Source organism: Portunus trituberculatus, chromosome 42 (assembly GCF_017591435.1).
Source record: "Portunus trituberculatus isolate SZX2019 chromosome 42, ASM1759143v1, whole genome shotgun sequence".
Taxonomy (NCBI): domain Eukaryota; kingdom Metazoa; phylum Arthropoda; class Malacostraca; order Decapoda; family Portunidae; genus Portunus; species Portunus trituberculatus.
This window is the reverse complement of record NC_059296.1, coordinates 25,339,671-25,355,364: the sequence shown is the minus strand read 5'-3', so window position 1 is coordinate 25,355,364 and position 15,694 is coordinate 25,339,671. Positions and strand designations below refer to the sequence as shown.

The 15,694-nt window shown below is 39.9% G+C and overlaps 1 protein-coding gene across 3 annotated transcripts in view; it reads left to right on the top strand.

Moving 5' to 3' along the window:
- Positions 1-15,694, top strand: part of LOC123517460 (cytochrome P450 2L1-like) — a 31,831-nt gene that overhangs the window by 3,146 nt on the left and 12,991 nt on the right. The window lies entirely within an intron of this gene.

Below are 15,694 nucleotides of genomic sequence, written 5' to 3'. Positions count from 1 at the left end.
TTCTTCCCCCATACCACTTTCATAATTTTCCTAGTCCACTTCTTTACAGTTGAAATCTCCTACTAATGTCACTTTTCTCATTTTTTTAACGATTCTCGTTAGACTCCTTATTGTGTCATCTATCATGTCTTTATATTTTTGATTGATCCATGAATTTGTTTTTGGCGGCACATATGTTACAATGATTGTTGACTCTTTTTTATTAATATGCATCTTAATATACAATACTTCTGCTTTTCCTTCCCCACATTTCATTTCGTTTATCACTATCTCCTTCCTTAACATAATCATGACTCCTCCTCCTCCTTTACCCCCTCTGTCTCTTCTCCATACATTATACCTATTATCCAAGTCTATTTTGATTGCCTTATTTAGTTTTGTTTCAGCCAGGCATACAATATCTGGATTTTCTTTCTTTATGTAATTTCTTAATTCTAGTTTACTTGATAAAACCCCGTCTATGTTCGTATACATCATTTTTAGTCTTTTGCCTTTATCATTTTTAGTTAAACTTGTTCCACTTTTTTCTCTTCCTTCTCGTTTATATACCATTTCCTTATCCTGTCTCCTAGAATTCTAAAAAAAAAATGCCTTCTCCTCTTCTTACCTTTCAGTATTCTTTTCCATTGCTGCTGCTGCCAGTTCATTGTATCTCTTCATTTCTTCCTCATTTCTATTTTTCTTTATATAGATATCCTTGCAGCCTTCTGTTTCTCTAAGTTTTGTTGTTCTATATAATATTTCTTCTGTTGCTGCTTGTGATTTTAGTAGTATTTTAATTGGTCTCGTTTTTCCTTCTTGATATGGTGCCATTCTGTTTATTTCTTCTACTTCCTCTTCCAAGTTCTCTCTCTCTCTCTCTCTCTCTCTCTCTCTCTCTCTCTCTCTCTCTGTGTGTGTGTGTGTGTGTGTGTGTGTGTGTGTGTGTGTGTAATTCACCTCGGTCGTCTGCTGGTCACCCAGCCAGTCTTCCCCATTACGGAGCGAGCTCAGATCTTCGGGTAGGACTGAGACCTCATCAACACACAACACACACCGGGAAAGCGAGACCACAACCCCTCGAGTAACATCCCGTACCTAGTTACTGCTAGGTGAACAGGGGCCACACATTAAGAGACTTCCCATCTGCCTCGCCGCTTACCGGGATTCGAATCCGGCCCTCTCGATTGTGAGTCGAGCGTGCTAACCACTACACTACGCGGTTGTGTGTGTGTGTGTGTGTGTGTGTGTGTGTATATGTGTAATTCACCTCGGTCGCCTGCTGGTCACCCAGCCAGTCTTCCTACGGAGCAAGCTCAGAGCTCATAGACCGTGCGTGCGTGCGTGCGTGTGCGCCTGTGTGCGCGCGCGCACGTTTGTCATGTAAAATTTTATTGTATGAATTTTTGACCTTTTTAAGTGCCAATGGTTTTAATTTAGTTGTGTTGCCTTTTCCTATTTACTTTGTTAGGTTACAATGTTTTACCTAAATTGATTTAATGAATTCATTGAGTTGGGTTTGTTTTAATCATCTGTTGTGTTATGTTCTGATGCTTACAGCAGATATTTTATTTAAGGAACGTAACAGATACTATTATCAATGTTTTGGACCAATACCCACCCATTTTATGTTTATTGTAAGATTGCTGTACATTTTATGTGGTCAATAGTAAACTAACTAACTGTGTGTGTGTGTGTGTGTGTGTGTGTGTGTGTGTGTGTGTGTGTGTGTGTTCAAGTTCAACAAGAAGTTTATTCCATATAAAATAAACATACAATAATGCATATATAAAATTAGAATCAATAACATGGATAAGGTCTGCAGAGATTAATCTCGTTAGCAGACCAGTGATAATGTAAATGTATAATGACAATGACCTTAATTAGCAGAAACAGAAAACAAACATGAATTATATTTTAGATATAAGTATACGTACACAAAAATGAAAATACAAATACATAAATCAATATAGATCAAAATTGTATTTCTATACATCATTTCTACCTATACTACATTGTACGCTATATAAATGCTTTTTTAATTTGTACTTGAAACTGTTTACTGAAACAGAAAGTAAATCAGATTTAATAAACATTGGAAGAGAGTTCCATACCTCAGGACCAAGATACATGATAGAATTTTTAAAAAGTGTAGTTCTAAATGGTTGACATATTAAGTTCACATAATTACTCCTGGTGACATGTGGATGTTCCTGAATATTGAAAATTCTATTATTACTTTTTTAGCGATTTGAAAATGTCCAACAGTAGGAAATACTTATGCAAATAATGTAACTTTAACAATTTCAAATCAGTGAAAATGCCCTCAGTAGACTCAAATTTATTTTTAAATGTCATTACTCTTAAAATACGTTTTTGTGTTATAAACAATTTGTCAAGAAATGAAGGCCATGTGCAACCCCAAACAGATATGCAATACATGAGTTTAGAGTAACACAACGTATAATATAGAATTATCATGGATTCGAGAGTAAGGTTATGTCTAATACGATACATGATTCCTGCAGTTTTAGATAGAGTAATAGTTAAATTAACAATATGCTCCCTCCAATTCAAATGATCATCAATTATTACCCCTAGAAATTTTGTTGTGTGGACACGATGAACAATATTCAGATCCAGCATTACAGGAGCCAGCTCAAATGATAACGATCTATTTTGAAATAACATGACATTAGTTTTGTTAACATTTAAATTTAACTTGTTAGCCTTGATCCAATTATTGATGTGATTCAGAACCTGAGATAATTTAAAGTGGAGAGAATGAAGGTCATTACCTGTGACAATAAGGCTTGTGTCATCGGCATACATAGTGAAATGGACATTGTTAGTAGAATTAATTATGTCATTTATATAAATAAAAACAGAATAGGGCCCAGTATAGAACCTTGAGGTACACCATATTTTATAGATTTATAATCAGAATAAACACCATTACAAAATACAAATTGCTTGCGCCCAGTTAGATAGCTTTCAATTAAGTTATATGCAGGTCCCCTCAAACCAATATTTTTTAATTTAGCAAGTAAAATATGATGACTTAAGGAATCAAAAGCTTTCGAGATATCTAAGAAAACAGCAGCAACATGAGACTTCTTATCTAATTCAGAGTAAACCTTTGAAACAAAATGTAACAGGGCAGATTGAGTTGAATATTTTTTCTGAAACCAAATTGAGAACTCGACAATAGATTATTATTCTCCAAAAAATTAGTAAGTCTAAATGCAATAGCTTTTTCGTATATCTTACTGATGACAGGAAGAATTGATATAAGCCTATAATTATTAATATTAGATTTACAGCCTGATTTGTACAATGGTAAAGATTTAGCAATTTTTAACTTGTCAGGAAATATGCCATAACGAAAAGATAAATTTATTAAGTGAGAGAGAGAGGTCGAAATATGGTTTATAGTTTGCTTTAATATGGTTGCAGTAAACTCATCATAACCAGCAGAGTTTGATTTTAATGAGTTAATATACCCTTTAATTTCCAACGCGTCACAGGGGAATAAATATAAGGAGAACACAGATGATTGATTAAGATAACTACTAAAGTCTCTAGTAGCATCAGAGTCGATGGTATTATTCATTGTATTGTCAACAATATTAATAAAATGATTGTTGAATGCATTAGCAGTGTCACAATCTGGAATAGACTCATGGTTAATAGACTTATCAGATTGTTTCCCTCGTCCAAAAATTTCATTAATTATTTTCCATGATTCTTTAGTATTACCTTGATTGTTTTTGAGTTGTCTTTTATGATACTCATTCTTAGCATTTCTTAGTAATAATGTTAAAAAAATTCTATATCTTTTATACCTATTTCTGTAAGTAAGTGGCCATTTAATAGATAATTTAGCAAGTCTGTTTTTCTTTAATACTATTTATTAACCCAGATGTTAAATAAGAAGTAGTATTCTTAATTTTGTTCTTAATACACTTAAATGGAAAGTTATTCTGAAAAATATTATTAATTTTGTCAGAGAAAATACTAAATGCTGAATTAGGGCAGTCACTCCGAAGTACATCATCCCAACCCAGCCGCGCTACACCATCCACGAAGGTCCTCATGTTTCTAGAGATGAACATTCTCCTGAACACTCGGCTCGCAGGCTGAGTCGGGGTGATGCACACTTGGAAACGGGAAACAACTGGAAAGTGGTCAGAGATGTCAGTATATATAATATAATTATCTATGTTACCCTCAGTTTGACTGGACCAAATATGACCGATAAGTGAAGTAGCATTATTGGCAACTCTGGTAGACTTCGTAGTTGTTGGTAACAAAGAAAAGTTAAACATTAAATTTTTAAACTCATTAACATGATTATTGTGATTAAAAAGATTAATATTCCAGTCACCAAAGAAATACACAGCTTTATAGTTGTCACTACTAATGCATTCAAGAATATTGTACATACCATTAATAAAATCAGGAAAATTACCATTAGGTGGTCGGTAAACAGATGCTAAAAAATACTTTTGATTACCATCTTTAGCCCTGACACACACACTCCAAAAAGGGATCACATATACATAAGTCCCGTAACAACACCGATGTGTACACCTCACGCACATACATAACACCACCACCATGTCTGTTGCGGTGCATCGCGTGCATGGAGTAATTAGGTATTTTGAAAAGAGCTGCAAGATCAGTATCAAGTCGCGTTTCTGAAAAACCAATAACATCAAAAACAATATTACTAATGCTTAGAATCTGATCTGAGAGTTTTTGAAGATTCGACGACACACTGGCAATATTCATAGTTAAAATGGTAAATGTATGTTTGTAATCAATAGGAAAATTTTCGTCCATTGCTAAATATTGTGAATTAGGAATGCGTATATCATTTAAATTATTTAGAAAACATTAACACTAGTGTCATCATATCTATCATATTCAAAATCAAAGGGATGTACATTAAATTGGTCTAAAATAGGCATGGTATTGCCATCATTTTGATTAACAACAACTCTAGAGTTCTCATCATCAACATTGTGGAAAGGAAAATGCGCCATCAGAATGATTAGTTAAATTATATAATCTTTCATATATAAAGATAAAATAAAAACAAAAAAGGTAGTTATAATTGGAAGTCTTAACCGTAACAGAACAGTAAAAGTAGTAAATATGGAAGAGGTTAACAAATAGCATCAATAAGACTGAGGTAGTAATTATTGTAGTTGTTGTAGTAGCAATAGTAGTAGTAGTAGTAGTAGTAGTAGTAGTAGTAGTAGTAGTAGTAGTAGTAGTAGTAGTAGTAGTAGTAGTAGTAGTAGTAGTAGTAGTGTAGTAGTAGTAGTAGTAGTAGTAGTAGTAGTAGTAGTAGTGGTAGTAGTAGTAGTAGTAGTAGTAGTGTGGTAGTAGTAGTAGTAGTAGTAGTAGTAGTAGTAGGTAGTAGCAGTAGTAGTAGTGGTAGTGGTGTAATAGTGGTAGTGGTAGTAGTAGTAGTAGTAGTAGTAGTAGTAGTAATAGTAGTAGTAGTAGTAGTAGGTAGTAGTAGTAGCAGTAGTAGTAGTAGTAGTAGTAGTAGTAGTAGCAGTAGTAGTAGTAGTAGTAGTAGTAGTAGTAGTAGTAGTAGTAGTGGAAAGGAGCAGTAGTAGTAGGAATAGTAATAAGTAGTAAATAGCAGCATTAATAGTAGCATCAGCATTATTATCATTATTATTAGTAGTAGTAGTAGCAGCATTAGTAGTAATAGCAGTAAAAGTAGTAGTAGCAAATTCAAATATTGTAATAGATTTTATACCATGGATAATAACAAACATATTATTTGCAGGAGGATACATTAGAAATGGAAATTGAAAATATTGATGGAAATATTTATGATTACAATTGTAGATATTTATGACATTAATGGAAACAGTTGTAAAAGTAACTATAAAAACAATATCAGTGAAGTAAGAAAAAGCAGTAACTAGATGAAAAGTTAAGTATTAATTTGCTATATGCATATAAATAGATATCTTATAGATATGATAGGGTGTAATTACTATAGGGTATTTGTAAGTACTGTATGAAGATTGTTACGTTCACCGGTTAAACTGGTAAGATTGGCATCGGAGAGCCGGTAAACAATAACAATAAAAAAAAAAAAAACACTGCAGATTCAACTGGGGATGGAAATGCAAAGGGGGCACTTTAAAAAGCTATTTTAATAACCCATAATGAAACTGACACACACAGATATAATATGAAACATGAAACACAGATATATAACATGAAACACAGGAAAATGACATACACATATACATATAACACAGAAATAAATACAACAATAAATCCCAACTTAATACCTAACAATAATCCTAATCCTATATGGAGGCATTGTGAAAACATGGGACGAGGGGAAGTGATACTTATGACGTGTCGCAGTGGTGAAGTGCTGGGTGATGGTTGATCCCACGGTAGACCCAAGAGGCGTTGTGTTCACTGGTTGAGGCCTGGACCTCAACTCACTTCCAGAAAGCCAAGAGCTGAGTTATCACTTCCGGTTGAGTCGAATGGGGCCGCGTGAATCCAACTTCGGGACGGTAGCGGGGCTTCATGAAACGGTGACGTGGAGGGTTCATGAGACGGTGGCGTGGAAGGTTCACGAGACGGTGACGTGGAAGGGGAGGCGAAGAGGTGGCGAACGAGGTAACAAGCGGAGGAGGTGATGGTAGTGGAGTATGTTACGGGCGGGCCGTAACAAGATAAATTACAGAATGAGATTGTGACAACTTATCTACTTCCCTTTGCGTGGTCGACGATTACTTTTTTAAGTTCTGTGATGAGGTCAAGCGATTTCAGGGCACCACTTTGTTTCACCTGCTGTCCGGCGTCGTCATCAGGGGTCACCATAGCAGCAGCACCACCTGTGTTGCTACCGTCCTCTTCACTTCTTCCACGAGTTGTACTAGTTTCCTTAGCCGAGGAGGCCTCAGTGAGAACAGGAACAGGAATACCTTCTGAGGTTTGGGGACTCTCAGACACTGGCGCGGTCGTCATTTCATGGTCACTCACGGTCGTTATCACCCCATCACCATTACGAGTATCCTGACTCGGTGACTGGGCAGCAGCTGCTGGGTGGTTGGCTCGTTGATACAGTCTCTCCTTGATTATTAGGCGGGTGTGGCGGAAAAACGCTATCTTGCCTTCATCTCTCGCTTTCTTCATGGCAGGGATTTGTTCTTTCCTTTTTTCAAGAGAGGCGAGGCAGAGATCTTCATTCAGAAAAATCCCTGTTCCTTTTAGCTTTCTTGAGTTTCTTATTGCCGCTTCTCGATCACTGAACTTGTCAAAGCGCACAACAACAGGGCGAGGGGTCGACAGAGTTCGAGACCCCATCCGGTGAGAGCGCTCAAGCTTCACATCTGGCAACTGAAACTTGTCCTGTAGTAATGCAGAAACAGCTGTTGCAGTCTGTTCCCACGTCTCGTTACCTTCTTCTTTGAATCCAGTGATTCTTAGGTTGTTACGTCTGTTGTAATCATCTTGATAGTTTTGACGTCGTTCAAGCTCCGCAATCCTTGCTTGAAGTTCATTGATAATCACTTGTTTGTCCATGTCAGCCTTCCGAAGCACCTTGTTATCACTCTTCAGATCCCGTATTTCAACTTGGGAGAATTCAAGGCTTTTTATCATATCAGTCACTGTGTTTTCTACAAGACGAACACGTTCTTTTAGTTCATCAACCACAATTTTCATGGCCGAATGAAGGGTCCGTTCTTGGGTCTCTAATAACACTTTCACTGCCTTGAGATCCATGTTAAAAGCACTTAATTCGGAGCACTTGCAGGCAACGTTTGCTCTCTGCTGTGGTCACAGTGTGTGTCATTGTGTGTGTGTGTGTGTGTGTGTGTGTGTGTGTGTGTGTGTGTGTGTTTACCTAGTTGTATTTACCTAGTTGTAGTTTTACAGGGCCTGGGCTTTATGGTCGTGTGGCCCCGTCTCCATATCTACACTTATCCAATTTTTCTTTAAAACTATGTACACTCTTTGCTGACACCACTTCCTCACTCAAACTGTTCCAAGTCTCAACACATCTTTGCGGGAAACAAAATTTTTTAAAATCTCTCGGACATCTTCCCTTCCTCAGTTTCTTACTATGCGATCTTGTGCTTCTAATGTCATATTCTTCTCTCAGGATTAGTTTCTCATTATCTACTTCATCCATTCCGTTAATCAATTTATAAACTTGTATCAGATCCCCTCTCTCTCTTCTCTGTTCCAGGGTTGGTAGATCCATAGCTTTTAGTCTCTCCTCATATGTCATCCCTTTAAATTCTGGAACCATTCTTGTAGCCATTTTTTGTAGTCTCTCCAATTTCCTTATGTGTTTCTTTTTATGGGGGGGGGGTGTCCACACAACTCCTGCATATTCCAATCTAGGTCTTATTTTAGTACTTATCAATTTCTTCATCATTTCTTTGTCCATATAGTGAAATACTAATCCAATATTCCTTAGCAAATTATATGTCTCTGAAAATTCTATCGATATGGCTTACCGGTTGATTGTTTTCTTCCATTGTCACTCCCAAGTCCTTTTCCTTTTTTACTTTTTCTAGTTCTACTCCATCTCCCATTTTATAGATTCCCACTGGTCGTCTTTCAATTTTTCCCATTCCATGACATGGCTTTTGTCCACATTGAATTCCATCTCCCATTTTTTACTCCATTTCCAGATCTTGTTTAAGTCTTCCTGTAGTATTTCACAATCCTCTTTTTGTTTAATGACTCTGTACAGTGTGTGTGTGTGTGTGTGTGTGTGTGTGTGTGTGTGTGTGTGTGTGTGTGTGTGTGTGTGTGTGTGTGTGTATGTGTGTAATTCACTGTTTGATCTGCTGCAGTCTCTGACGAGACAGCCAGACGTTACTCTACGGAACGAGCTCAGAGCTCATTATTTCCGATTTTCGGATAGGCCTGAGACCAGGCACACACCACAAACCGGGATAACTATGTCACAACTCCTCGATTTACATCCCGTGCCTACTCACTGCTAGGTGAACAGGGGCTACGCGTGAAAGGAGAGACACCCAAATATCTCCACCCGGCCGGGGAAAAGAACCTCTGGCTTGTGAAGCCAGCGCTCTAACCACTGAGCTACCGGGCCGTGTGTGTGTGTGTGTGTGTGTGTGTGTGTGTGTGTGTGCGCGGGCGTGTGTGCGTGAATGGATGTAGCTAGTATAGATATAATTGTGGGCGTATGGACAGGTGTGGATATTTGTAGTGTAGGTAGTTTCATGAATGTGTGCGTGTGTGCGTACAGTTTACTACCATAACATTTAGTAGAGTGATGAGTAGGGTGACCAGACGTCCCCGGTTTCCGGGGACAGTCCCCGATTTCAGTGACCTGTCCCCGGCTACTGCTGTCCCCGGAAATGTCCCCGGTTTTTTGCAACTGAAAGATCACTTGATGCGTTAAAAAACTATTCCTTTCGATTATGATAATTATGTCCTTTTATCATTACTCTTTTTAGAATGTCAAGAATAAGGAGAAGGCCTTAGTTTCCGTGAAGACGGTGAAGTGTATGGCGGACACATTTTAACAGCTAATGGGTGTTCATGATCTCAGGTATTTCATCAGGTAGAGATTTTTTTTTCTTTGCAACTTGGGTAAATAAGGCGAGAGAAACTTTTGATTGCTGGTTTAGAAATGGTACGGATAGTGTCCCCATTTTAGTTTTTCCAGTGCAAAAACACTACATGTTTTTACCTCCCTGAACTGAAAATGTCCCCGAATTTGTCTCAGAAATGTGGTCACCCTAGTGATGAGTTACTGACAAAGACTTCTGGTAAACATTTAAATCCGTACAATACAGCCGCACCAGATACAACTCACCTATCATGTTAAGGGTCGGTGGCTTTGCCGTAAACGTGGAAAAATTACGTGGCACGCGTGTAGTGCCTATGTCTGTAAGAGGGAACGCGGACGTATTATGAATAAATACTCAAGTTATAGTTTGTCAGTATTTTCCAAACTTAATTTTGTCACTGATATTGTTAAGGTGGGTTCACACGTGCCAATTTGCGACTGAAATTTACAAGTATAGAGGTATAGAGAAGAAGATATTAGAGTTGGTGAGGGAAAAGAACACATCTGGGACCCCAAAAATTAATCATGCAGTACAGAAAAATGTTGCCCAAATCGTCGTTCGACGCTGCTACTCTACAAAAACTGTTTTCCTCAATGCAGGGTGTTGTTGGAGGTGAGAATTGAAGACTTGTCAGGATTGAATTTGATCGCAATTATGAGATCAACAATTTTCTTATAAGAAATGTAGGCTAATGTAGAGTGTGATAGACACTCCTTTCTTTCCTTCTACTTAGCCAGGGACGTATCCACAGGCATTTTCTTTTCTGTTGACTCTTCCGGTACGCCAAAAGAAGAGCAAGCAGAGCTTCACCTCTTTGCGGTTAGCTGTTTGACGTTTGTTTACATTCACTTCCCGCCAAGGCGCCAACTAGTCGATACTCTCCAGTCTTTACGTGTGACACTTTTCGACTGGAAGGGATGAGTCGGAAAATCTACCGACGTAAAATTTCAGTCGGAAATTGGCATGTGTGGGCCCGTCTTAATACAAGAGTTAACCAGTACTCCCAATCATTCATACCTTCCTCTGATAAACTCAAGAGCTTGTGCCTGCTTCTTTATTTCCATCTTCCTACGACTTGACTTCTTTTAAGAGGGAGGTTTCAAGACAGTTATTGTCCCCGTCTTTTTGATAACTTTTAATAACTTTAATGGAACTGACAATCCAGTAGGCCTTTTTTATCCCATCATTTTGTTGCTCTTGGCCAGACTCCCTTCTTGCAAAAAAAAAAAAAAAAGGAAAGGAAAGAATAGCACCTCCTTTCTAATCATTGAAACAACCATGCAAGGTGATATAGTACTTACTATACAACATGTCTGTAATGTTTTTAATGTGGGAATGGCTTTTGTAAAGCCATAGTAATTATATGAATATTCCGGTGCCTGCAGAATCTAAGTCCACAACAATTTGGTTGGTTGCTACAGTTTCGTACAATAAACTCTAGATGATTTGTTCTTACTATTTACAACATTTTCAATAGTACACTACCTGCCGAAAATGAATAATAACGCTGCAATAGGTCCGGGAATGTGAGGTGTTCGGCGAGTTTTCTCTAAGTCCAGCAAGCTGCGGCGAGCCATGGAGCTCCATCACACTCGGAAATGAGCAGTACACTGACTTGCATTTGTTTATTGCTGAAATTTGTGGGTAACTGCTGAATAGAATTCTTATTGTGTCTATAGTTCTTTTGTCCAATGACGTGCCACCACCTCTTTAAAACCACGAGTTGCGCCAACGGGAATTTGCTATATGTATTCGTAGGCGGGGCACAGTTGGGCAGACAGGTGCACAAAGACATCTGTGTGCGCAGTTCAGAACATGGCCACCATTGACATTAGTTGTAAAGGTTGAGAATATGATTACCGGGAAATCATCGCTCCTGCTGTCCCCGTGGAGGACAGTTAACTTAACGACAATCGAGAAGATGTCCCACAGCCAGGACCTTCAACCTTTCATTAAGGTATTGTGAGGAGGGATATTGGTAGAGATAGGGCATATTGTGTGAAGCTATAAGAGAACCGGTGCAGGGAGGGGGTGGGGAAAGCAGCCCCAAAGCTAAGATACGGTAGGTTAGGTTAGTGTTCTAGCTGGGGAGGGTGATGCTGGGGGAACCAGCCCTCCCCCCGCTAGGATACGTTAGGTTAGGTTTATGGTAGGGTTAGGTTGGTGTCCTAGAGGGGGGGAGGGTGCGGGGGGCGCAGCCCTCCCAGTTAGGAAACGTTAGGTTAGGTTTATGTTAGGGTTAGGTTAGTGTCCTAGAGAAGGGGATGCGGGGGGGCGCAGCCCCTGCGGCTAGAAAACGTTAGGTTAGGTTTATGTTAGGGTTAGGTTAGTGTCCTAGAGGGGGGTTGCGGGAGGGGGCGTAGCCCCCTCTCGCCAAGAATACGCTAGGGTAGGTTTATGTTAAGGTTAGATTAGTGTCCTAGAGGGTTAGTATGTTAGGTTATCATAATTTCAGCGAAAATTATCTATTAATTTTTACATTTTCCAAATTTTTCCTTAAAAAACGGCTGCTTTTGTCCTTAGATTTTTTTTTCGGATCGCCATATCTCGCCTCTTTTGGCTTCCCCCGTAAAATCCCCGATTCCCCACAGTCCCCCCAAGCTTGCTGAAGCAGGTGGAGGGTGGGATGGAGGAAAAGGGGGAGGTCCTATTCTGTACTTTTACCGAGTTGAAAATTCAAGTATTTTAAGACCTAAATTATAGGATTGACGCTCCGCCCCTTCCCGCAAGCTCCCACTCTCCCAGACTCCTACTTTACGTATGCCGAAACCCACAGACGCACGGACATCGGCCTCCTTGTACCTTTGCACGTAAGTACGGAATTTTGTACGTTATATTATGAGGTGTAATGTACATGAATGTGTGCATGAATGTGTGGTGCTTGGGATTGCTGTTTGGGATAGTTCTGTGTGCGTGTGCATGGCTGTGTAAATATGTCAGGGTGTGGTGGTGCTTAGAATGGTTGCGTGTATGATTGGATGAATGTGTTTTGAGGTAGCTGTATATGTGTTGAGGCAAATGCATATGGTCTTACGTGTGTGTGTGTGTGTGTGTGTGTGTGTGTGTGTGTGTGTGTGTGTGTGTGTTCACTGTTTGATCTGCTGCAGTCTCTGACGAGACAGCCAGACGTTACTCTACGGAACGAGCTCAGAGCTCATTATTTCCGATCTTCGGATAGGCCTGAGACCAGGCACACACCACACACCGGGACAACAAGGTTACAACTCCTCGATTTACATCCCGTACTTACTCACTGCTAGGTGAACAGGGGCTACACGTGAAAGGAGACACACCCCAAATATCTCCACCCGGCCGGGAAATCGAACCCCGGTCCTCTGGCTTGTGAAGCCAGCGCTCTAACCACTGAGCTACCGGGCGTGTTTGTGTGTGTGCGTGTGTGTGTGTGTGTGTGTAGATATGTGAATGATATGGGTGACTGTGAGCATGTAGATATATCCTATAGGTATTGGTAGTGTAGGTGGAATAACATGAGCCTGTGTGCGTGCAGTGTACTACCGCAACATATAATAGAGTCATGAGTTACTGAAAAGGACTTACAGTAAACACTGAATCTTTATAATACAGCCGCATCACAATAAAATTAGGTAAATACACACACACACACACACACACACACACACACACACACACACACACACACACACACACACACACATACACACACACACACATACACACACACACATCCGGTGTGCCCGGTAGCTCAGTGGTTAGAGCGCTGATTTCACAAGCCAGAGGACCGGGCTTCGATTCCCCGGCCGGATGGAGATATTTGGGTGTCTCCCCTTTCACGTGTAGCCCCTGTTCACCTAGCAGTGAGTAGGTACGGGATGTAAATCGAGGAGTTGTGACCTTGTTGTCCCGGTGTGTGGTGTGTGCCTGGTCTCAGGCCTATCCGAAGATCGGAAATAATGAGCTCTGAGCTCGTTCCGTAGGGTAACGTCTGGCTGTCTCGTCAGAGACTGCAGCAGATCAAACAGTGAATTACACACACACACACACACGCACGCACACACACACACACACACACACACACACACACACACACACACACACACACACACACACACACACACACACACACACACACACACAAACACCCGAAGATCGGTCTATGAGCTATGAGCTCGCTCCGTAATGGGAAAGACTGACTGGGTGACCAGCAGGTGACCGAGGTGAATTACACACACACACACACACACACACACACACACACACACACACACACACACACACACACACACACGCACACGCACAGTACCAATAGAATGGAAAAGAGCTGAGGTGGTGAAGGAAGGAAGAACCTTTAAATTACAGACCAGTATCACTAATTAGTGTAATAAGCAAGATGTGTGAAAGAGTAATAAAGAAACAATGGATCGAGTTCCTTGAGACAACAAATTATTATCAAATAGCCAATTTGGTTTTAGAAAAGGTCGGTCGTGTGTAACAAATTTACTGAGTTTCTACTCTAGAATAGTTGATAGAGTACAAGAGAGAGAGGGATGGATTGACTGTATTTATTTGGATTTAAAAAGAAAAGGCGTTTGATAAAGTGCCACATGCAAAATTACTGTGGAAGTTAGAGGACAAGGGTGGCTTAAAAGGAAGCACATTGAGATGGATGAAAATATTTGAGGGGGAGAGAAATAAGGACGGTAGTTAAAGATATGAAGTCCAAGTGGAGAACAGTAGAAAACGGAGTGCCACAGGGGTCAGTATTGGCGCCAATATTTTTTCTCATATATATAAACGACATGCCAGAGGGAGTGAACAGCTACATAAATCTTTTTGCGGACGATGCGAAACTGTGCAGAGTTATAAAGCAAAAAGAGGATTGTGAAATACTGCAGGAAGACCTAAATAAGATCTGGAAATGGAGTAAAGAGTGGGAGATGGAATTCAATGTGGACAAAAGCCATGTCATGGAAATGGGAAAGAGTGAAAGACGACCAGTGGGAATCTATAAGATGGGAGATGGAGTAGAACTAGAGAAAGTAAAAAAGGAAAAGGACTTAGGAGTGACGATGGAAGAAAACAATCAACCGTTAAGCCATATTGATAGAATTTTCAGAGACATATAATTTGCTAAGGAATATTGGATTAGCATTTCACTACATGGACAAAGAAATGATGAAGAAATTAATAAGTACTATAAAAAGGTACAGATTGGAATGTGCAGGAGTTGTGTGGACCCCCATGAAAAGAAACACATAAGGAAGCTGGAGAGACTACAAAAAATGGCTACAAGAATGGTTTCAGAATTTGAAGGGATGACATATGACGAGAGACTATGGATCTACCAACCCTGGAACAGAGAAGGGAGAGAGGGGATCTGACACAAGTTTATAAATTGATTAACGGAATAGATCAAGTGGATAATGAGAAACTGATCCTGAGAGAAGAATATGACATTCGAAGCACAAGATCGCATAGTAAAAAGCTGAGGAAGGGAAGATGTCTGAGAGATGTCAAAAAATATAGTTTCCCGTAAAGATGTGTTGAGACGTGGAACAGTTTGAGTGAGGAAGTGGTGTCAGCAACGAGTGTGCATAGTTTTAAAGAAAAATTGGATAAGTGTAGATATGGAGAAGGGGCCACACGAGCGTAAAGACTAGGCCCTGTAAAACTACAACTAGGTAAATACACACACACACACACACACACACACACACACACACACACACACACACACACACACACACACACACACACACACACACACACACACACACACACACACACACACACACACACACACACACACACACACACACACACACACACACACACACACACACACACACACACACACACACACACACACACACACACACACACACACACACACACACACACACACACACACACACACACACACACACACACACACACACACACACACACACACACACATGCAAGATTACTGTGGAAGTTGTAGGAGAAGGGTGGCTTAAAAGGAATCACATTGAGATGGATAGAAAATTATTTGAGGGGGAGAGAAATAAGGACGGTAGTTAAAGATACGAAATCCAAGTGGAGAGCAGTAGAAAGTGGAGTGCCACAGGGGTCAGTATTGGCACCAA